General features: G+C 39.9%; 1 protein-coding gene across 5 annotated transcripts in view; it reads right to left on the bottom strand.

Moving 5' to 3' along the window:
• The window catches only part of SCAR (wiskott-Aldrich syndrome protein family member 3 SCAR), a 429,470-nt gene that overhangs the window by 304,816 nt on the left and 100,368 nt on the right, over positions 1-24,286 (bottom strand). Inside the window, exon 2 of one of the 5 annotated variants that reach the window (XM_067766213.1) lies at positions 8,289-8,366. The exons of 3 other annotated variants lie outside the window; for them this stretch is intronic. The gene's annotated coding sequence lies outside the window, so the exon portion shown is untranslated. Of the gene's footprint in view, positions 1-7,827; positions 8,258-8,288; positions 8,367-24,286 lie in introns of those variants that run through there. One more of the 5 variants, XM_067766215.1, reaches the window with a different exon arrangement.

The following is a 24,286-nucleotide window of genomic DNA, read 5'->3' as shown; positions in this document are numbered from 1 at the left end:
ATATGCCAGTAATGGTTCTTTCTTTTCAGTTTCTCTTAAACAAACATAATAATTGAATATTCAATTGTTATAAGCCAGTGTTAAGCTCATGAATTCTTAAATATTAAGTATAAGTTCAACGCACCATTAAACAAACAAACATAATTATGTAAAGCTGAGCCCGATTTTACAAAAAAGCTTCTTATTCGCAATGAAAAAAGGAACTTTACAAAAATAAATCTACATAACACACAAATCAATATAGAGACAGAATGTCTCAATTGTGTTTTAAGTGCAAAAATGAGATAAACTGAAATAAGCAAGAAAACAAATACAAGCGGGATAGCCTAGGGGTTAAGGCTTCTGCAGTTTCACTGTGTAGTTCGCGGTTCGAATCTCGGTTAAACCTTTGGTAACACTACGAAATTGCCTGATGATGATTACGTGGCGGTTTTCGAAATGGTACCAACGCAATATACCAGTAATGGTTCTTTCTTTTCAGTTTCTCGTAAACAAAAATAATTGAATAATCAAAAAAGCTTCTTATTCGCAATGAAAAAAAGGAACTTTACAAAAACAAAGCTAAATAACACACAAATCAATATAGAGACAGAATGTCTCAATTGTGTTGTTAGTGTAAAAATTAATGTATAATGTTTTTGGCCGTTAATATAAACTATTTTAAAATTTTAATGAGCTCAAGGCCGGTTTAAATAAAGCAAATGACATGTTTTTGTTTTAATTTATTTTCACTCAATATTTCGAATTCAGTCTGAATTCATCTTCAGGAGCTAGAAATACACAAAACGAAAAAAGCTCTTTTTTATACAAAAACAAAAATTTTTAAAACAAAACATCACTACTTACTTCTTCAACTGTGATTAGAAGACTAAATTGTTAATATGTAACAAAGGTATTGAAGATAATAAAACAGAAAAAGAGAAGTTTTTGTAAACAAAAAATATTGGAAAACATCAATACATGAGCGGCAAAACAGTAACGATTCAGCTGATCGTCCTAGCGTTGGTGTTATTGTCACTAAACGACGGTGTAAATATGCATGTACATACATACATATATATGTATATGAAAAATGCATTCGGGGTGTCTGTTGTTTTTTATAAGGTTGCGGTATGCATATGCACAATTAGAGTGTCGGATTTGAAATTAATTTTATTGTCATTAAGTGTGTCTACTATATGTAACATTTCTAAAATGAATATTTTATTGTAATTTTTCTCTTCCTCCAAGACGGTGACATTTTCGAAGTCCGGGTAATGCCCTGTATCTCTACAATGTGATGTTAAAGCTGTTTTGTTTTCCGAAAAATTATTCCTTAATTTTATATTTGATTTGCGAACGGATATCCTTGTCTTAAGTTTAGATTTTGTAGTCCTTACATATACTTTCTGGCATAAGTGAGACCCGTCGCCATTACAAGGAATCTTGTATACCACATCGGACTTGTCATACTTGGATATTTTATCCTTAACATTGCTGAAAATGCACCGGAGCGTATTCTCATACGTAAAGGCTAATCGTACGTTTTCCTTATCATATAAGTTCGAATATTTTGTCCTTTCCGATAGCCCATGTATATTTTATCCTGCGATGTTTCTCTCAAATTTTCACCACTGGGTCGAGAATAGTGGTTATAAATCATGTTTTTTATTAAATTGATGGGGTAGTTGTTGTCCTCTAACGTCTCTTTAATTACACTACTCGACAAAAAAAATCTCCAAAAAAAAAATAGGCCGTTCCAAAAGTAAAATTTTCTCCTGATTCCGAATATGACTTCCATTTTCCTGTGGCAGATCTAGTTTCCGAGATATCGGCGAAAATATGAAAATTCCCATTTTTGCAGAACACTACTTCATATAGGTAAGGCAAACATTTGTAGTTTTCATTTTTTCGTTTTAAACTGCTGAATTCTGCATTATACTAATTCCCATAAACATTTCTTGCCTTCATCTCCTTTCGGTATCTTCAATAGTTTGGCCGCTATGCCAAAAAACGTTGAAAAAATTTTGAGAAAAAAAAAGAAATTTTTTACAAAATTACAGATTTAATCACTTTAAAATCGGAAAAAGTTAGCCCTCCTATGTTGTAGGTAATTTAACTACGAAAATTTTAAGCATACCAGTACAACAATCAGACGTGCCGTTTAGACTATAGCCCCGTTAACTTGTAAGCGTCTATCCTAAAATTTTAGTATAACTTTGATAAAATTGGCGAGACATTTCATTTGGTCACTCTACCTTAGGGTCCAATAAATTAAAAAAAAACATCAAGTATTTAATTGTCACTACTGTTTGTTGTAAATTTTTTTTGCAAATTGTAGTGCAAATGTATACATACTATATCGGTAGATGTGTTTACGAAATGGCTTGTTGCAAAAGAGATTTTAAATGTAAAAATAATCCTGATGATTTTTGCTTCATTTGCGGACATTATATTTTCGGAAACTCAGCTCGGAAAATAACTAATTCTGCCAAAGATGCATACTTTCATTATTTCGATTTCCGTGTAAAAAATCTCGATAAATCTTGGACACCTCATTTTATTTGCGCCTCTTGTAGATTAACTTTAATGAGATGGGTATCGGGCAAAGGTCATAACATGAAATTTGGTGTTCCAATGATGTGGACTGAACCCTTTAACCACGGCCAGTGCTATTTTTGCGTGATAGACCTTAAAGGTAAAACGAGAAAAAAGAGGAAATTAATAAGTTATCCAAATGTGGCATCAGCTAAAAAACCAAAACTACATGACCATAATTTAACCATACCTAGGCCGCCTATAAGTTTTGAAGCCTCAAGCGAAAGTGACTCCGAATCAGATAATTCAGACAGTGAACAAGAAGGAGAGGTCCCACATCGAGTCTCACACGCCGAACTTAATGACTTGACCAGAGATTTCAAATTATCGAAATTTGATAGCGAAATTCTAGGATCTCGTTTGGAGCAATGGGGCAGCCTGGGCCCTTCGACAAGTACTTCCAAATTTCGAAATAGACACAAGACTTTCTCTTCTTTTTTTACTAAAAGTGAAAATATTTGCTACTGCAATGATGTTCAAAGTTTATTTGAAGCACTAAGATTAGAAAATAAAGTGGATGATTGGCGCTTGTTTATAAACAGTTCAAAGCATAGTTTAAAAGCAGCATTACTTCATAAAGGAAACTCGTTACCGTCAATACCAGTAGCACATTCTGAGAATACTAAATAAACTTATTTAAGCATATCCAATTTACTTGAGCTCATTCAATATAAACAATTTATTTGGAAAATTTGTGCGGACTTAAAGGTAAGCAGTTTCGCTGGTACAATTTGAAATAAATAGTATATGAAATACATCCCAGGTTGTAGCTATAATTCTCGGACTTCAAGGAGGTCTCCCTAAATATTGCTGTCTTCTCTGTCTTTGGGATAGCCGTGCTAGGAATATTCAGGAAAACTGGCCACCAAGAGCTGAGTAAGAACCACGTGCCTTTAATATCGCAAACCCGCATTTAGTAAATCCCGAACGAGTTATTTTGCCAGCACTTCACATCAAATTAGGGTTAATGAAAAATTTTGTAAAGGCTTTAAATAAGGACACGCCATCCTTCCAGTACCTCACGAAATTTTTCCCTAAAATAACACAAGCCAAATTAAAAGACGGTATATTTGTTGGTCCGCAAATTAGAAAGTTGCTGAAAGACGAAAATTTTGCGAATCATTTATCATTAGTAGAAGCAGCGGCTTGGGACAGCTTTAAGCAAGTCGTTAGTGGATTTCTTGGCAACAAAAAAGATCCCAACTATAGAGAGATGGTCAAAGCCTTGTTGAAAAACTACAGTGCTATGAAATGCAACATGTCCCTCAAAATGCAGTTTTTGCATTCACATTTGGATAATTTTCCCGCAAACCTAGGTGCTGAAAGTGATGAACAGGGTGAAAGGTTTCACCAAGACCTCATGATTTTTGAAAAGCGTTACCAATTATAAACGGGTAGTCCCTCACTATTGACCACCACGGTAAAATCGCTCAATTTGACTTTTTTTAGATGTAGATATGCATGTATTTAATGTTGTTGTCGTTGTTGTTTTTTACTTAATTTCTGATTTATACTCATATTATTCAATTGAATACAGTTTAACGTGAAAACATATGTCTATAATAAAACGTTATAAAAAAATAAAAACGTAGTCTCTACAAAAAATTGTAGGATAGACGCTTGCAAGTTAACGGGGCTATAGTCTCAACGGCACGTCTGATTGTTGTACTGGTATGCTTAAAATTTTCGTAATTAAATTACCTACAACATAGGAGGCTAACTTTTTTTCGTCAATAGAATTTTTCCGATTTTAAAGTGGTTAAATCTAAAATTTTATAAAAAAATTCGTTTTTTTTTCAACATTTTTTGAACGTTTTTTGGCATAGTGGGCAAACTACTGAAGATACTTAAGGGAGGTGAAGGCACGAAATGTTTATGGGAATTAGTATAATGCATAAATCAGCAGTTTAAAACGAAAAAATGAAAACTACAAATTTTTGCCGTACCTATATGAAGTAGTGTTCTGCAAAAATGGGAATTTTCATATTTTCGGAATCAGGAGAAAATTTCACTTTAGGAAAGGCCTATTTTATTCTTGGAGACTAAAGTTGATCAAAATTGGTTGAGTAGTGTTATCTTTATATTTTTGTTATGGTACATCTTGCCGTTGATGGAAAGAGCCCGCCGCACAAAGTTGTTGGCCGTATTAATAATTATTTTCTTCTCGTGTTGCGAGTTGAAGTTGATGAGTCTTCCGGATGATGTTGGCTTCTTAAACCAATCCATAGTGAGCATGATGTTTTTCTTAATAACAAGAGTGTACATGAACGGTAGCTTTCCATCTTTTTCCACTTCTATTGTAAATCTGACAGCTCTATGGCATCCGTTTAGGAGGCCCAGCATTACTTCCATGTCTTCCGTTCTGACTATGGCGAATAACTCGTAATGAAAGGGGTGCTAGAGGCGTTGGTTCCACATTACACTTAAAGAGATGGTTGGTGTAATGTGGGGACACATTGCAAGCGGGGCATACATTTTGTATGTCGGGGTTGATTCTGGATATGTAAGAGTTTAACCTGTTACAGTACTCAGAACGAAGTTGCGCCAGAGTGACTCGCGTTTCCCTGGGGAGTATGCGTTCCTCTTCCGCAAGTTTTGGGTACTGTTCCCCGAGTACTGGATTCGCAGGGCAATTCCCGGCATAAAGGTCCGATGCCTGTTTGTGGGGTTCACCAAGGACCTGCTTGTGTTTTTTGCTTCATACGGCTGAGTTCTCAGGTGCCGTATTTCCTCAAAATGCTTACGGAGATGACTCCTTAAGTCCCTAGGCGGTGCTGGATGCTGGGATGCCCAGGTTTCTGGGTATTCAACAGGAACTGTTTGGTTAGCATCTCATTTCTCTCCCTGATGGGGAGTATTCTCGCCTTATTATGTAGATGGTGTTCTGGGGACATAAGAAGACAGCCCGTGGTGGTTCTGAGCGCAGTATTTTGGCAGGCCTGTAGCTTCTTCCAGTGGGTAGTTTTAAGGCTTGGCGACCATATAGGGGACGCGTAGCACACAAACGGCTGGCCAATTGCTTTGTATGTGGTAATGAGCGTTTCTTTGTCTTTTCCCCAAGTACTGCCAGCAAGGGATTTGAGGATTTTATTATGGCTCTGGATTTTCGGAACAATTGCGGCTGCGTGCTCACCAAAATGTAGATCCTGATCAAACGTCACACCCAAGATTTTGAAGTGTAGGACAGTCGGTAGCGTAGTGCCATCGACGTGGATGTTCAAAATGGTCGACATTTGTGACGTCCAAGTTGTAAATAGGGTCGCGGATGATTTAGTCGGTGATAATGCCAGATTTCCCGAGGCGAAAAAACTGGAGATATCAGAGAGGTAGCCGTTTATTCTGTTACAAAAAAATTAAACAAAAGTGGGGATAGGACACCACCCTGAGGCACCCCTTGTTTAATTCTTCTTGGCTTTGATATTTCGTTTCTGAATTGCACCGATGCCTGCCGACCACCCAGATAATTTGCGGTCCACCTTTTAAGACATGGGGGAAGGGTAGACCCTTCCAAGTCTTGCAGTAACGTGCCGTGGTTGACCGTATCAAAAGCTTTTAATAGGTCTAGCGCTACGAGTACTGTTCTATGGTGGGGCTTCTGATTTAAACCACAATTTATCTGGGTGCTAATGGCATTTAGTGCGGTGGTGGTGCTATGGAGTTTTCTAAATCCATGCTGATGACAGGCTAGCTGCAAATTTGCTTTGAAGTGGGGGAGCAAAATGGCTTCAAGCGTCTTGGCTACTGGCGATAGGAGAGATACCGGCCGATATGACTCTCCTATGTTAGCTGGTTTCCCAGGCTTTAGTAGCGGGACCACCTTGGCCATTTTCCATTTTTCGGGTATGACAAAGGTGGAAAGAGACAGGTTGAAGACATGTGCTAAATATCTGAAACCCTCTTTCCCTAGGCTTTTAAGCATCGGCATGGCTATGCCATCTGGGCCCACTGCTTTGGATGGTTTAGCATGACCGATGGCATCCTCAACTTCTTTGGCGGTGATGGTAATTGGTGACGCGCGAATAATTCGTGGACGTATTTTGTGGGCAATCGTGGTTTGTTGACCGAATCTTCCTCGAATCTGGTAAGCAGCTCCTCCATCACGATCAGATGATATAACGGGCGAAGCTGGCGAACCCATGGGCATCCCCGAACGTTGCTGATATATCTTTTCATTGTATTTGAAATACCTGTTCTCTTTTATGCATAACTTCACCACTGTCAGAAAAAGCTCTTTGGTCATGGACGTGTACTCTTTTATTTTAATCCATTTTGACTTTATTATCTCGAGGGCTAAATCTACAGGAATACTGGGGAACAACGAGACGACATCGAATGACACTAAACTCTCATCATCGTTAACATATGTGTCTTTGATTTTGTTCTTAAATTCTATTGCGCCTTTAACGTTGTACTTAGATGAGGTGGTAAAATTTTTGAGAATTTGGACGACAAATTTACATAGATTATATGACGGAGAGTTGATGGACGAACAGATGGGCCTAAGAGGAATACCTTCTTTATGGATTTTGGGTAGACCATAAATACGTGGGGGATTGACTGTTTTACAATTAAGACGAAACTTTTTTTTCAAATCGATAACTATGTTGCTGTACATTTTTTCCACTATTTCATTGTTTTTCTCCTGTAGCCTATTGGTAGGATCCCGCTTTAACACTTTGTACGTGGAAATATCGTTCACTATACTCTGTAACTTCTTGTCATACTCCAACTTGTCCATCAAGACGGTAACGTTGCCCTTATCGGCATTGAGGACTAGGATTTCTTTGTTTTCCTTTAAAAAATGTTTGGTGGAAAGGAGGGTGTTTTGTATAAATTTGTCCCGAGTGGAAGTTTTTACCTTTTTTAGGTGATCTTTTAAAAGCGTCGTTAAATTGTTCCTTTCAACCTCTTGTTTCTCTTTATCCTTAATTGTTTGAATATAATTTTCTCCATCAGCTATAGTTTTGAAAAGTGGGAATTTATTAATATCTGTGGGAAGTGCGTACTTAGGGCCTAGGGAAAGAAGCCATTGAATGTTGGTGGGTACTTTTATATTTGTTGTGTTGCATATCGATTTTGATACCACCCTAATGTTCAGGAGTTGTGTTTATGTTTAAGACTTTCGTATTTATACACTTGTATGTTTTTGATGGTCGTTTTAAGTTTGTTTGTCAAGAGTTCTTCGCTATTGAAGAGGACAGTAGAGTCTGAGTTCAGTTGATGTTGTATGTATGTCTTTAGTTTATTTACCTCGGTTCCTTTTTGCCGAAGAGATACATATTGGATGGTGATCAGGAGGTTCAAAAGCTTCATCTTAGTTTTTTCCATATATGTATTTACCATGTTCAAAACTTTTGTTGGAAGTTTCTTGTTACAGGTGTTGTTGTTGATGATGTACAAAATGTTTTTAGTTGAATTATTAATGAAATTAGGCGTTACTCTATTTCTTCTACATCTCTCCAGAAACTTAATCGATTCTGAAATTCTAGTAATCTGATGCGTAGTAACTTGGTATTGTTTTATGTGCTTTTTGGTTTTGATGTTATAACCCTTTTTGATGTTTTTGTAGACGCTTAAAGTGTCTAAGACTTCTCGGTGTGCTCTCCGTTTTAACATAATGTACAATGTTTTTGGCCATTAATATAAACTATTTTAAAATTTTCTGGGCAGAAAATATAGAATGTTGATCATTTATTGCTGAGGTGACTCACCGTGACGTTGTTGTGAAGCTCAAATTGTCAGTTGTTCACATAGGCAAAAGGTTTAAAGCATTGATGAGCAGACCATGGCTAAATAAATTATTCCAGGTTTGAAAGCAAAATAGTTATCAAATCAATTGTAGAAAATGATATATTTTTTAAAAATATTAAGAATAGATTTCCTAATATTGTTGATGAAAAAATGAATGAAGTTATAAAAAACTTTGACGTGGATTTAATCTTAAAAGAAAATAAGACACCAGTTTTTCATGCCGCGTACACTGTTCCTTTTAAATTACGCGATAAAGTCAGTTTAGAACTTGATCGCTTATGTAAAGAAGAAATATTAGAGCCTATTCAATATAGCCAATGGGCCGGATTTGTCTCGATGGAAAAGCGTCATTAAATAAGTGTCTAGGATTTTCCCACTATCCATTACCTTTGGTTGACGATATATTCGCCGATTTTGCAAATTGCAAATTTTTTTCTGTTATCGATTTGAAAGGCGCATATCAACAATTAAAATTGTCCAATAATTCCGAATATTCTTGTCGTAAATACTCAATATGGCTTATATGCATATAAAAATTGCAAATTCACCGAGTATTGGCGTAGTTTGTTTCAAGTTATATTTAACACAGTTACCATGTACATAACTATGCTATTCAGCATTGATGGTGCTACCATATTGTTAACACTACCGTATTGTTAACTCTATGACTTAATTTCTTAATCTACTACAGCTCGGCCAACCTGACCTTATGATCGGCCTCGATCAGTCGAGTTGTATGTGTGAAGAGCATACTTATATCTAATGGATTGACTGGATCAGTGTCGCTTTCGCTCTCACCCCCTATTTCTTTACTCTTCCAAAGTTTAATGTTACAGGCTTCAACAATGCCATCATATGGTATTTGAGTGATTTTCCCATTTTCGATGTCCCTTATTACGTAACGATCATTTGGCAGTTTCTTGTGTATGGAATAGGGCCTCTTAAGTTTTGGAATGAGCTTCTTATTTACACCTACTGTCGTGTCAATATTTTGTATCACTACGAAATCACCCTGTTCAAGTGTATACCCTTTAATACCCTTCTGCTGACTTCGACTTTGATTATATAATTGTACTTTTTCGGTATTTTTCTTAGCACTACTACGCATCGTTTCCAAGTCCCTCCCCCTCGGTCCTGAAGTGCATTCATCCAGGTATTCAGTAAGCTTGTCTATTACTTCGCCTCTTTGGTTAACACCAAACAAAGCGCGGCTTGGAGTTATGCCAATTGACCTATTTACTGAGTTGTTTGTTCAGGGCAAACTGAATTTTCACTAGCTGCTTTACCCAATCTGCGTGAAGTATTGGATCGCTAGGTTTAGCTAGCATCCCTACTAGGCTGCGGTTAACTCTTTCCACTTGTCCATTTGCTTGTGGTGAGTGTACCGCTACTTTCACATGGGTAATGTTTTTATCTTTTAGATGATAGTCTTCAAATTGTGCAGATATAAAGCAACTACCCCGGTCGGTTATACATCTGTGCGGTCGACTATAATATTCAAAGTATTTATTAAGTGCAGCGGTTACTTCCTTAGTACTGGTTGTTAGGACTGGATATAGCTTCACGTATTTCGTGAACGCATCAATTATGACTCGACTGTAATGCCGGAAGTGGGCCTAGGTGGTCTAAGTGAATTGTATGAAACGGCTCAGGTTCCTTCGGAATGTTGTGCAATTGCCTAGCGTTTGGTCTATTAGGTGCTGAATACATAATGCACTTTATGCAATTTTTTTTAAATTTATTAATTTTATTTTTCATGCCAGGAAACCAGTAATTTGCTTTGATTTTTTGATAGCATTTTTCGATGCCTTGATGACCTAATTGCTCATGAGTTGTTCTAATGATCTCTTTCTCTAAGTCCTTTGGGACGTATAGTCCCAATATCTTTTTCTATTTTAAACAGAATGCCATTTTCCATCACAAAATTGCTCAAGTTTTCATTTTCCAATTCCTTTTTTAAAGTTGCGATATCTTGATCTCGGGACTGCATAATTTGCAATTGAAAATCTATATTCTCGCTATCTACCGCAGTGATAATATTTTCGCTGTCTGAGTTTAACCTACTTAGTGCATCCACATGTGGCAGTTTCATACCTGGTCGGTGTATTATAGTGTAGTTATAATTTTCTAATTCTAGGGCCCACCTAGCTATTCGAATATTAATCAATTTTTTGTTAAGTGTTAGTGTAAGGGAATTACAGTCTGTTATAATTTTGAATTTGATTCCCTCTATATATACCCGAAATCGACGTAGTGCATTAATTACTGCTAGCGTTTCTAATTCAAAGTTGTGGTATCTACTTTCTGCATCAGAGGTTCCTTTGAAAAAATAAGCTACTGGGTGTAATTTCCCATCATTCTGTTTCTGAAGCAAAACTGCTCCAAAGCCGTGAGCACTTGCGTCGCAGTGTAGCTCTGTTTCCCTGTTATGTTTATATATTGCCAGTACCGGACTTGACACTAACTTCTTTTTTAATGTGTCAAAAATCTCCCTACATTCGTTGCTGAACTCGAATCTTGTGTTTTTCCTAAGTAACATATATGGCGGGCGCGCCAGTATTAAAAATGATTCCAGGAATTTTCTAAAGTAGGAGCCTAATCCTACGAATGATTGCAGTTCCCCTTGGTTTTTGGGAATTGGAAAGTTTTTTATAGCCTTTATATGATGTTCGGAAGGTCTTATACCAGTTGCAGATACATTGTATCCCAGGTATTCTATTTCATCATATATAAACCTGCATTTTTTTAATTTTAATTGAAGGCCGTACTCAGCTAATTTCTCTAACACTCTTTTGAGTCGATTGCAGTGGGTTCCTATTTCTTTGCTGGCGATAATAATATCATCCATGGACACCATTATCTCGTTTTTCTCTATAAACACTTCTATGATTTTGGTTATAAATCTCTGAAAAATTGCTGGTCCATTTTTGAGACCAAAAGGCATTCTTAAGAATTCGTACTGGCCGTTCGGAACTACAAAAGAGGTGTATTTAATAGATTCCCCTGCCATTTTGACCTGAAAAAACCCGGATTTTAGGTCTAAAAGAGTGAATACTGTATTTTCACTGAGGTAATCTAAGCAATCTTTAATAAGCGGAAGTGGATAGTTGTCCCTTCCGATGGATTTGTTCAAATTTCAGTAATCAATGCACATTCTAGTTTCTCCTGATTTTTTCTTGGTAAGAACAATGGGGGACGCGTAGGGGGAGTCACTTTGTCTTATGATTTTTTTCTTTAACAAGTCCTCAATAATTCTATTTACTTCGATTTTCTCCGCAAAAGGTAGGCGTCTCGGTGAGCAGAAGGTTTGTGAATTTGACGTAAGTGTGATTTTAGCTTCATAGTTAATATCCGGAACGTCATCGGTTTGTTTCTTTACATAAGTGTCTTTTATCATACGCTTAAACTTTTCTACTAAAACTGAAGGTAACTTAGGGTTTATGCCGATTATCTCTTTGTTTTCTTCAAGATTTTCTATGTTACAGATATCTTTAATTACTAATTCTAAATTTGAATTATAGGGAGCTTTCATAATTTTATCTTGTTTTGAATTCAGATGTACTTCATGTGTAGCTATCTTTATTTTACTCAACTCCATATCTTTACCAATCGGAATTAAAAACTTGTGGTATTGTTTGACCAAAGAGCGTTTATTGAATTCATTAATTCGCATTGATAAATTTATTTTAAATATATTAAGAAAATCTCTACCAAGGAGTAAATCAAATGGCATTGCAGTATCTGCCAATATAAAAAGTGTAATTCCTTTTGTTACATTTTTAAATTTAATTAGAACGGAAATCCTTCCTAAAGGTTTAATAATTGAGTATCCGATGCTTCTAAAGTTTTTGATATGCTCGTTCAATGGCTGGAATTTTTCCCAATTACAGGAAACTGCCGAAGATTTCACGAAACTATTCGGGCTGTCCGTATCGACTAACGAAACAAATTTTATATACTTAGGGGTGTTTTTGTGATTTGGTGCAAAAGCGACACTTACCAATTCCTGGAAACGCACGAAGTTCGGTTCAAAGTGGACATCTTCCATTAATGCTACTGTTCTTGTTGGGGAATTTTTGTACACGTGGTCCGTTTTACCGCATCTAAAACAAGCCTTTCTCACGCTTTTCTCTCTTGCAGTCCCTTGCCACATGTCCGTAACGCGAACAATTAAAGCACCTTAAATTGGTTTCGTCGATGTTGCCCTGTGTTCCACCGCTCGTGTTGCTATTCATGGCTCTGATTTTTTCGTATTTTGGTAAAAGTGACTTCAGTTCCCGCAACGTGGATATGCCACCGAAGATCAGAGCCCAGCCAGTATTATCACGTTAGCCATCTACGATGAATTCCACCAATTCCTCTTCTATCGGAGCAGCTTGCGCAATTTCCTGCATCGAGAGTACATAATGGGTTAGGCTTTGATTTTTCCCCATACTCTTGTTTGCAGCTTTTTGAAAGCATCTTTGACATTTATGAACGTTGACCAGCTTCAAATACAGTTGGGCGCTTCCAGTGATCATGCGCCGTGCCAGTAGAGGTAGTGCCTTTTCATCGTATCCACAGTCTTTTGCTACGTGCTTCCCAAGGCAGTCGGTTCTATGTACCGGAGCGACTCGGGATTTTTCCCGACCAAGGACTGTCATTTCAGTGTGACCCCATTTAATTTATTTCGTCCCTCCCACAAATTGTCATCCTCCCAGCAGCTCCTTGCAGCAGGACTGCTACATATTCTCTTACTCCGGGAAGGTATCGAACCCAATCCGGGTCCGTCTCCTGACCCCGATCCTGAGAAATGGTTTTGCTGCATTTGCCAGAAAAGAATCTTTTTAGGACGGTCATACTCTGTTCAGTGTGTCTCGTGCAAGGGATGGTTGCATCGGACAGGTTGTTCTGGGCTTGATCCCAAAACCCGAAGTCCACGTAACTTTTATAAATCTTTTGTGGCTCCTTGCTGCTCACGCCCAAGGGCGTCCCGTAGTCTACGCCTAAGTGCCCCTCCACTACCTTCCAGCAGCCTCGCTGCTCAGCAAGCCACAACAAGTACCCGCTGCTGCTCGCGCCCCACGGCGCCAACAACTCAAACAGCCGATACCACTCATAACTACTACCTTCGTAGTAGAGCTGGTAGCAATGCTGAGCATCAGCCCCTGCCCCCGTCTTCTTCTCCACACCTCTTTTCTGGCAACAATCGTGCAGGTCAGGGAAACAGACTCTTAGTCCCTCCCTCCGTTTGCACCGTCTGCCAGCACAGAATATATAGGTTTGCGACATCCGCTCAATGCAGCTCCTGCCTTGGGTGGTGCCACTTTCCTAGATGTTCTGGTCTCCGCGACGGCAACCCCTCGACGGGTTTCATCGCGCCATGTTGCCAGGTCGCAAACCCAAATCATCCGGGTACCCCAATGCTTGCCCAAGGGCGCCCAGTCCCAAGGCCACAACAGCAATTGCGTCCTGGCCTTCCACAACCTAGGCGTAGTCACCCGTCACTTACCCCTAGAGTGGCGGCGTCACCCCTCATGCACTTCAGAATTCTGCAGTTAAACTGTAATGGATTTCATGAAGCGGCACAACATCCGCATTGCTGCGATTCAAGAGACTAAACTCACAGCAAGATCTGCATTGCAGACCTGCTCTGGGTATAATGTCCACAGGAAGGACCGCGAGAGCGGAAATGAAGGCGGCCTCGCGTTTATTATACACCACTCTGTGCAATATCATATATTTGATCCTGGCATCGACCGCAGGGACAATGTCTTAGAACGTCAAGGCCTATCTGTCCGGTCAGGCGATGCAAATCTAGAAATCATCAACATCTACATCCCTCCTGTCACCTGTTGCCCCAGTGGATACCGCCCTAAAATCGAGGCCTTACTCACTGGCAACAATCGCATTATCTTAGGCGATTTCAATGCCCATCACGACCTATGGCATTCAAACTTGCGGGCGGACAGTAGGGGTGAGATGTTGGCGGATCAAATAGAAGAAACGACGTTCTGCACAATAAACGGAGACGCCCCCACACGTATGGTAGGAAGCTGTCATAGCTCGCCAGATATCTCAATCGTGAGCGCAGAACTCCTAAACTGCGTCAACTGGCAGCCGATGGTAACATTGGCATCCGACCACCTGCCCATACTTATTTCGTTCGAGCGTACCGCCGACTTCATCGTCACCGAAAAACGCACTTTCATAAACTTCAAAAAAGGAAAGTGGGAAGAATATAAATCTACAACAGACAGCAGCTTTGCTGCCCTCCCTATCCCGACTGATGCCCGCCAAGGGGAGCGTGCCTTCCGTAAGGTCATTGAATCCACCTCGGCACATTTCATTCCCGCCGGGAGAATTCCCGAAATCCGGCCCCACTTCCCGGCGAAGGCCGCGAGCTTAGCGAGGGAACGCGACCTTATAAGACAGCTTGATCGAGGCGACCCCCAAATAAGGGATATAAACCAACGCATCAGATTGCTTGTGGACGAACACAAGCGGGCGAAATGGGAAGAGCACCTAAGAGGTTGTAACCTCTCTACCGGTGTAGGTAAACTTCGGTCCACCGTAAAGTCCCTTTCGAATCCGACTAAGCACAAAGACAAAGTTTCCATCGCCTTTGGCGATAAGGTGCTGTCGGATGCGGAAAAATGCGCGAGCGCTTTCTGCCGACAATATATAATGCATCCTACGGTCGACAAAGATAGACGGAGAGCCAATAGACACGCACATAAACACAAATTCAGCGCGTCACCAATCACCATCACCGCTAGAGAGGTTGAGGACGCCATTGGTCGCGCTAAACCATCCAAAGCAGTGGGCCCAGACGGCATAGCCATGCCGATGCTTAAAAACCTAGGGAAAGAGGGTTTCAAATATTTAGCGCATGTCTTCAACCTGTCTCTCTCCACCTTTGCCATACCCGAGAAATGGAAAATGGCCAAGGTGGTCCCGCTACTAAAGCCTGGGAAACCAGCTAACGTAGGTGAGTCATATCGTCCGATATCTCTCCTATCGCCAGTGGCAAAGACGCTTGAAGCCATTTTGCTCCCTTATTTCCAAGCACATTTGCAGCTAGCCCCTCATCAGCATGGCTTCAGAAAACTCTATAGCACTACCTCCGCGCTAAATGTCATTAGCACCCAGATAAATTGCGGTTTGAATCAATACCCCCACCATAGAACAGTACTCGTAGCGCTAGACCTATCAAAAGCCTTTGATACGGTCAACCATGGCTCATTACTGCAAGACCTGGAAGGGTCTACCCTTCCCCATGTCTTAAAAGGTGGACCGCAAATTATCTGGGTGGTCGGCAGGCATCGGTGCAATTCAGAAACGAAACATCAAAACCAAGGAGAATTAAACAAGGGGTGCCACAGGGTGGTGTCCTATCCCCACTTTTGTTTAATTTCTACATATCTAAGCTACCTTCTCCACCGGAAGGAGTCACAATCGTTTCCTATGCCGATGACTCCACAATAATGGCCACAGGCCCAGGCCCAGAGATCGATGAGCTATGCAATAAAATAAACGGCTATCTCCCTGATATCTCCAGTTTTTTCGCCTCGCGAAACCTGGCATTGTCACCGACTAAATCTTCCGCGACCTTATTTAAAACATGGACGCCCCAAATGTCGACCATATTGAACATCCACGTCGATGGCACTACGCTACCGACTGTCCTACACCCCAAGATATTGGGTGTGACGTTTGATCAGGATCTACATTGTGGTGCGCACGCAACCGCAATTGTTCCGAGAATTCAGATCCGTAATAAAATCCTCAAATCCCTTGCTGGCAGTACCTGGGGAAAAGATAAAGAAACGCTCATGACCACATACAAAGCAATTAGCCAGCCGATTACGTGCTACGCGTCACCCATATGGTCGCCAAGCCTAAAAACTACCCACTGGAAGAAACTACAGGCCTGCCAAAATACTGCTCTCAGAATCGCCACGGGCTGTCTTCTTATGTCCCCAGAACACCATCTGCATAATGAGGCGAGAATACTCCCCATCAGGGAGAGAAATGAGATGCTGACCAAACAGTTTCTGTTGAATACCCAGAAACCTGGGCATTCCAACAGACATCTGATTGACGAACCAGCACCGCCTAGAGGCCTAAGGACTCATCTCCGTAAGCATTTTGAGGAAATACGGCACCTGAGAACCCAGCCGTATGAAGCGAAAAAACACAAGCAGGTCCTTGGTGAACTCCATAGACAGGCGTCGGACCTTTATGTCGGGAATTGCCCGGTGAATCCAGTACATGAAGAAAAATATCCAGAACTCGCGGAAGAGGAACGCATACTCCCCAGGGAAACGCGTGTCACTCTTGCTCAACTTCGTTCTGGATACTGTGACAGGTTAAACTCTTACCTATCCAGAATCAACCCCGACATACAAAATGTATGCCCCGCTTGCAATGTGTCCCCACATGACACCAACCATATCTTTAATTGTAATGTGGAACCAGCGCCTCTAACACCCCTTTCCTTATGGTCCACCCCTGTTGAAACGGCAAGTTTCCTTGGACTCCCGTTAGAGGATATTGATGACAATTTGTGATCGGTCGCGGCTATTAGGTGGGGCGAGCATTGCTACAACAACAACAACAACAACAACGTGCTCTAAATCTTGGACCCATTTACTTATGTCGGTTTCATCATCTCCGCTGAATTTCATGAGGGCAATCTCGATGTCAGAAAACTTGGCAAAAGGTTGACGCGGCATTGTGGCCCCTTCAAGTCCGTTAATTTCGTGCTCCAGGATTCGCAGCTTAAATTGCAGCTATTCTTCAAGCTCTGCTAGTCCACCAGTTGTTGGAGTTGGATCACTTTGTTCTTGCGTGGTCATTGCTGGAGTGGTTGTTGCTGCTGAAATGATAATTCAGATAATTCAGTCATAAAAGAAATTTTTAGTCCTAACAAGTCTAATAGCGCGGTTGCAGCTGCACGCTTGCGACGTTGGTCAGTTGAATTGTCTATGTATCAATACGAAATCAAACACAAAAGTGCTACACAAATCTCCCATGTGGATGCATTGTCCCGTCTACCATTGGAAAATGAACAAACAGGAATCAAAAATATTTCGGTTAACTTTTTAAGTATCTCAAATGATTTGCCTTTGCGATTTAAATGGAATTGCTACACAAACAAAGCTTGACCCAATATTATCGTATATTTACTCATTCGTTAAAGAGAAATGGCCAATTGGAGTTGAGGAAAAATTTAAAAAGTACTTTGTCAATAGAGAGAAGTTGTCAATTGAAGATAATTGTCTATTTTACTTTTCGAGAGTAGTTGTCCCTAAGAAATTACAAAATCGTGTTTTAAAATTGCTTCATGAAAGCCACATGGGTATTACTCGAATGAAAATGGTAGCAAGATCATACGTTTGGTGGAATAATTGCGATAAGGGCATAGAAAATTATGTCAACGATTGCGAAGTACTTATGTCAACAAACAAGAACACCAAACAAACCCAAAACTGAGACACAATGGAAAAAGTCGACATTTCCATTTGAGAGAATCCATATTGATTTTTTCCAATTTGGCGGTAAAAAATTTGTGTTAATTGTAGGCTCATATACCAAATTTTGTGAAATTAAAATGATGAGTTCAACTACTGCTTCTCACGTAATACAACAATTGGTCAATGTTTTCGAATATTTCGGTTATCCAAAAAATATTGTTAGCGATAATGGTCCACCCTTACAAAGTTTTGAATTCAATAGCTTTTGTAAAAGAAATGGTATTAACCATATATATAATACTTCTATATCAATACCTTCCTATCTTCCTAATGTGCAAATTTTCTGTCAATCATTATTTGCTGAAACTGTGCAAATGTATGCTCTGCGCATGCGCGGGATTTGTTAGTGTTAGTGAATTGTGGTAGCGTGTGTAAAAAAGTATTAAAGGGGTGCCAACGGGTCACTATCCCCATTACCCAACTCCTGCATACTAATTGTTATAAAGTCTCAGTTTAGTCGATTAAACAATAAAAGGCCAACAAATACAATACTAGTCTTGATGTATTTATTATTTAAACATGGGCTGCAGCCATACAAAGTACTTTATTTACATAAATAGTAAAAAAACACAAGTAAGGAAGGCTAAGTTCGGGTGTAACCGAATATTACATACTCAGCTGAGAGCTTTGGAGACAAAATAAGGGAAAATCACCATTTAGCAAAATGAACCTAGGGTAACCCTGGAATGTGTTTGTATTATATGGGTTTCAAATGGAAGGTATTAAAGAGTATTACAAAAGGGAGTGGACCATAGTTCCATAGGTGGACGCCATTTCGGGATATCGTCATAGAGGTGGACCAGGGGTGACTCTAGAATGTGTTTGTACGATATGGATATCAAATGAAAGGTATTTATGAGTATTTTAAAAGGGAGTGGGCCTTAGTTCTATAGGTCGACGCCTTTTTGAGATATCGCCATAAAGGTGGACCAGGGGTGACTCTATAATAATGTGTTTGTACGATATGGGTATCAAATTAAAGGTATTAATGAGGGTTTAAAAAGGGAGTGGCCCTTAGTTGTATATGTGAAGGCGTTCTCGAGATATCAACCAAAATGTGGACCAGGGTGGTTCAGAGCATCATCTGTCGGGTACCGCTAATTTATTTATACTAGCCGGACCCGTGTTTTGTATTTTGTTGCGCAACATGCGAACGGGTCCGGCTTGTATTATTAAATTTGTCTCTCTTTTTATTACACAAAAAACAACGATCCGACATTTTTGATATTAAATTTACTTATAACAGCTGAAAATCTTACGACCGCTAACTAGATTTTCGTAGTTGTCAGTTGGCATTATTTGCTTTTTTTTGTCGCTTTTTGGTCACTAAGGGCTCCTTTACATACGTATATCTGCGCACTCAGCACAAATCGGTAATGCTATTCTGCGGAGTTCTTAAAACAATAAAAATTTTATAATACTAATGGAAAACAAAAGCTTACTTTTTCATTTGGAGAAAGAAATAGCCTAACGTACAATATTGATAGAAGCAAGACGGCTTGTTGAAATATACATATTTTTAAGCCCCTTTTTTTCAAAAATTTAACGACAGCCTTGAGATTTTGTCTCCTTCTCTCGTTGTATATCTGTACTGTAATGTTTGACAGGCTGCACAGTTCAGTAGTAGTGATATAGAAGTATTACGTATATGGTATTAACGTATATAAAATCCCGCCATATCATCCCCTGTCTAACGGATTAGCAGAACGTTGTGTTAGGACAGTCAAAACTGTATTCCAAAAATTTTGCTTGACTAAAACAAATTCTTTGTCCATGGCACATAAAGTAAAGAAATTTTTACATTACTATCGTAACACGCCGACAACAGCTACCGGTCAGTCACCGCCATCAATGTTATTCGCATACAAACCTAGAATTGTATTAGATTTGTTAAGAAGTGAGAAAGTTGTTGATTCAAAAAAGTAAGATTGTAAACAATCTAACTTAAGAAAAAATGTTATTACTAAGCCCATTGATAAAAACAAACAACCGAGGTTGAATTATCCAGAAGGGGAAATAGTATATTACTTAAATCATTTCAAAGAATTTGTCAAAGGGCTACCAGCTAAAGTTAAAAAACAAGATATCTGTAGATTTTAAAAATAAAAAGGGGAATATGTAATATATTCTGGCAACGCTGAACTGTCAAGTTTGTATAGATATGTATATGTATATGTTTATAAAATAAAACACTTGAATTATTATCATCGAATTGAAAAGACGTGTCTCGTATATTTTAGTTTACATTGCTACATTTTGACAACAAACTGTTACGGCAGATGAGTTGCAAAAGTTAATTTTACATTTTTGCATGTTTTTTTTTTAGTTTTTTTTATAATTTTTCTTTTAATAAACTCACAAGAAAAAAATTTTAATTCAAAAATGTTGTTTATTTTTTAAATAATTTGAAATATTTGACAATATATTCACCGGTTTGACAATAGCGGTGGGAAAAAACGGTGATGAACGAGTTTCTACCGTCATGACGGCAGGGTTTATGCCCGGCCGCTATATTACGTTACGGTGAACTTCCCGTCTTCTTAGTTTCCACATAATTACTTTTACATTGCAATATTTTTGACAACGTACTCTACCACTATGTAATGGCCGCTATATACCGGCACCGATTTCGAGGAAACCAAGCCTTTAGTCTTTAAACAAGGGTTACCTTGGAAAGCTAAGTAGCGCCGGGGCTGACTTGACGCATCCGTATATGTGGCTTTTGCCAATGTACATTTTCAAGCTTTCTCTTGGATGACGATACATTCGAATTTCATACAAAATTCCATTGGATTCAAGCGGATGTACTTGACGAAATTCGGGCACCGACATAAAGAAGGTTCTACGAATATTGATGGCAGGTTTTGATCCCTTTGGTATGTTATCTGATAATTTAATTTTTACCAAACTTACAGTTTAGGAGACATGAACGCGTGAGATCGCTTGGAATGAAGAATTACCACAGGACCTTAGCAAAAAATGGGTTAGTTGGTGGTAAGAGTTTTACGATATTAAACTGTTTAATGTGCAAACTAGTTACGCCCCATACATTACGGAGTAGGAGCAGGTCGAGGTACATATTTTCATGGACGCAAGCCAAGTTGCGTTCACAGCAGTTGGGTATGTTGTGTATAACATGGAATCGAAATCAACGTCAGCTTCATAATTGGTAAAACTCGTACTATCTATGTCGAGGCTAGAGCTACAGGCCGCCGTGTTGGGTACACGAATAACGAAGTTAATTCGCGAATGCCAAGGGTTCTATACTGCGAGAGTAACGCTTCGGAGATACTAGCAAACCTTTCTACAGTGGGTAGACTCATCGAAAAGAAAGTATAAGGCATTCGTTGCACACCATATGGCCGAATTTCTTAGCACAATATCTCAAGTTCAGTGAAGATGGGTGCTAACACTCCAAAACCCTGCAGACGTAGCAACTCGTCCGTCAAGTACACCGAAATTCGACGAAAACATCATTTTTAAATCTCAACGAAAGGCATTACCCAACCACAGTTGTAAATACACCAGTCGTTCTTCCAGCAGAAGTTAATTCCGTCTGTACACGGAAAAAAGTCCCGAGTCGCTCCGGTACATAGAACCGTCTGCCGTCATACCCTTCAATTCAACCAACATTAACGTGGTCATCAAGACGAGATTTCGATGATTCCTTTCATGATGACTCTTTACATAACGCAAGCTTTACCTCAGATAGTCTAGTGTATTGCAAAGGCTGAGCCAAGCCGTAAATGAACATATTTCGGCAGATTTTACTCAAAATCAGTGGGAGCATCCTAAAATCTCTTCGGAGGTTATCGCGCCTCACATTTATGTTTTTTTTATGGCTACCCTGAGGACGTGTGTAATTAAAATATATTGATAAAAACGGATACAAACGTAAGTTTTATTCATACACTTTCTGGACCTCAAGCTAGCTAAAAACAATTAAATCAAATTTTAATTAAATTAATGTGTACGTATATATATACATATTTTTGTGCATATTTTGGACATGTTGTAATTCTTTTTAGACTAGGTTTCTTGGTAGGATAAAGGGTTCAGGGGGAGATTAGTTTTTCCTTGTGGTCACCTAATTTTTTTGCTTTGATCCACTTTAGTTTCCAATTTCCATTTTTACTTATGATTTATTTTGTTCTTCTGATTCATTTTGTTTACGTTGACATTTATTATTGATCTTTTAATTACTTTTGTTTAAGGGGTGGCAATACAAATTTACCTTCTTGTATCTGTACGTGCTGGCTGCTGTGGATACGGCGATGGCTGGACACAGCGATGCCAACGATGGGGGTATGTTGGTATGGTTGAGTACGATAACGGTGGCGAATGGATGGCAATATGTCCCTGCTGCTAACGCCGGGAATATAAGTTTCACTCTAGTTTATTGGAGGTTCTCTTTGTGCACTGAGATTATGTAAAAAGGGACGCTGGTAACCGAACGCGTCTCAACTGGCGAAACTATGCTTTCCACATGAATAAAAAGGGCACTTTATAAAATTTAAAATTATTTCGTTTTAATAAAAAAGGGTTTGTACAATTCTTTTTGTGTCACACCGAGATGGTCAAAATTTGCGAATGAATAAAAAATGAAATGTCAAAATAATAATAAATGTATGTATGTATGTACATAGTCACATCTGTCAACCCATTGTTGGGGTTGCCAGAGAGGTGAAATACGCTGGCGTGTTAGCGTACAATACAAACGTCTCAAATACTTAAATTTAATAAGGAATATGTACGTAATAGCTTATACGTATTTGTACATGCAGATAATTCAAGATACGTACTTATACGTAAAAGGTACATATGTAAATAAATTCAATATAAAATTCAGGTAAATTCATTTAAATTCATGTTTAGGTTTTCTTAAGCCTAATTTCTATTAAATAGAAGGGTTGGCTGTTGGCGACTACGACAGTCGCTCAAACATCGTCCCCGCCCTAGGCGCGTTCAGCGGCTAGAGCCTCTTGCAGCTCTTGAAGAGTCCGTAGCGCATCTCGTACGAGGAGGTCAGACACCTTTCCCCTGAATGTGGCAGTTTGCGGCCCTTGAGCGGTGCACCGAACGGTGCATCGAGCGGCAGTAGATGCTGGCGGTTGTGCTTCGTTAGCTGGACGAGACCGAGAGATAGCTGGGCGAGAACGGGGTCGCACGGTGGGGGCAGAGGGTACCTGAGGTGGTATTACTTGGCGTTCAGGCCGGGGTGCCTGGGTATGACGTGGGATGCTCGGGGTTGCATCCCGTCGATGCAGCAGAGAGTGATGTCGTAAGCCGCAAGTTCGGCAGCGATCATGTGAGCTGCATTCATCTGCGGCGTGCGATAGCGCTAAGCAATTTAGGCAGAATTTATGCGCCCTCGCGAGAATCCATCGCTGTGGCGGCTTCAGTTTCTTGAAGACTCTGCAATTGCGAAGAGCGTGGGTTTGCATACATACGCGGCATCGTCGGTAGTCGATTTGCAGCTGCGGGCTGCGCGCGACCACTGCTGACCGCAAGGGGTTTCGGGGTGCCCGTTGCTGATCGCGATTCATGACAATCTGAAAGTAGGTGAGAGAAATGTTAAGGCAGGGAGTTTCAGTTGGCATTATGTTGCGAAATACGACTATTAGTGACGGTGATGTGGTAAGAGTGGCTAGAGGTGGTTTGAGAGTAGCTACGAATTCTCCGGGGTTGCCCGAGAGGGTGGGCTTTCAATCTGAGGGAGGAAACAGAGCTTGACAAGTGGTCGTGTGAGGCCGTCAGGTCCTGCATGTATTTTTTCAATACGTCCAAGGCGCCATTCAGTCGGGGGAAGTGAGTCGTCATGAATGCAGACACACTCATCGACCTTGGGTCCCGAAGGTTGTGGATTTTTCCACTTCTGCCTTTTTTGGAGATCCTTTAGGTAGTCTTCCTTCCACCCTTTGCTGAATTGATGATGTAAACTTTTTACCCTGTCCCATCGGTTTATAAGAGATCACTCCGCGTGATCCACTTCAGAGATAGCGAGGAGGGGGCCACATCTGAGAAAGTGGCCGGGGGTCAGCGCGGTAAACTCGGTGGGATCTTGGGACAAAGGTGAGATAGGACGAGAGTTTAATACGGCTTCAATTCTTACCAAGAGGGTGGTAAATTCTTCAAATGTGAACTTGTGGGCTCCTCCAGTCTTCTTGAAGTGCAGTTTGAAACTCTTCATTGCAGACTCCCACAAGCCGCCCATATGGGGAGCTCCGGGCGGAATGAAATTCCAATTGATGCCCTGGGGAGAGTATTTAGCGATTACTTCTTGAGAGGCAGTTTTCATGAAGTCAACGAACTCCTTTTCGGTCGCTCTTTTAGCTCCAATAAACGTTTTGCCGTTGTCACTCATCATTGTGGCAGGATATCCACGACGTCCGACGAAGCGAGAAAATGATGCGAGAAAGGCATTTGTCGTTAAGTCCGGG

The sequence above is a fragment of the Eurosta solidaginis genome, chromosome 2 (assembly GCF_040869045.1).
Source record: "Eurosta solidaginis isolate ZX-2024a chromosome 2, ASM4086904v1, whole genome shotgun sequence".
NCBI lineage: Eukaryota > Metazoa > Arthropoda > Insecta > Diptera > Tephritidae > Eurosta > Eurosta solidaginis.
This window is presented reverse-complemented; position numbering and strand designations above follow the sequence as displayed.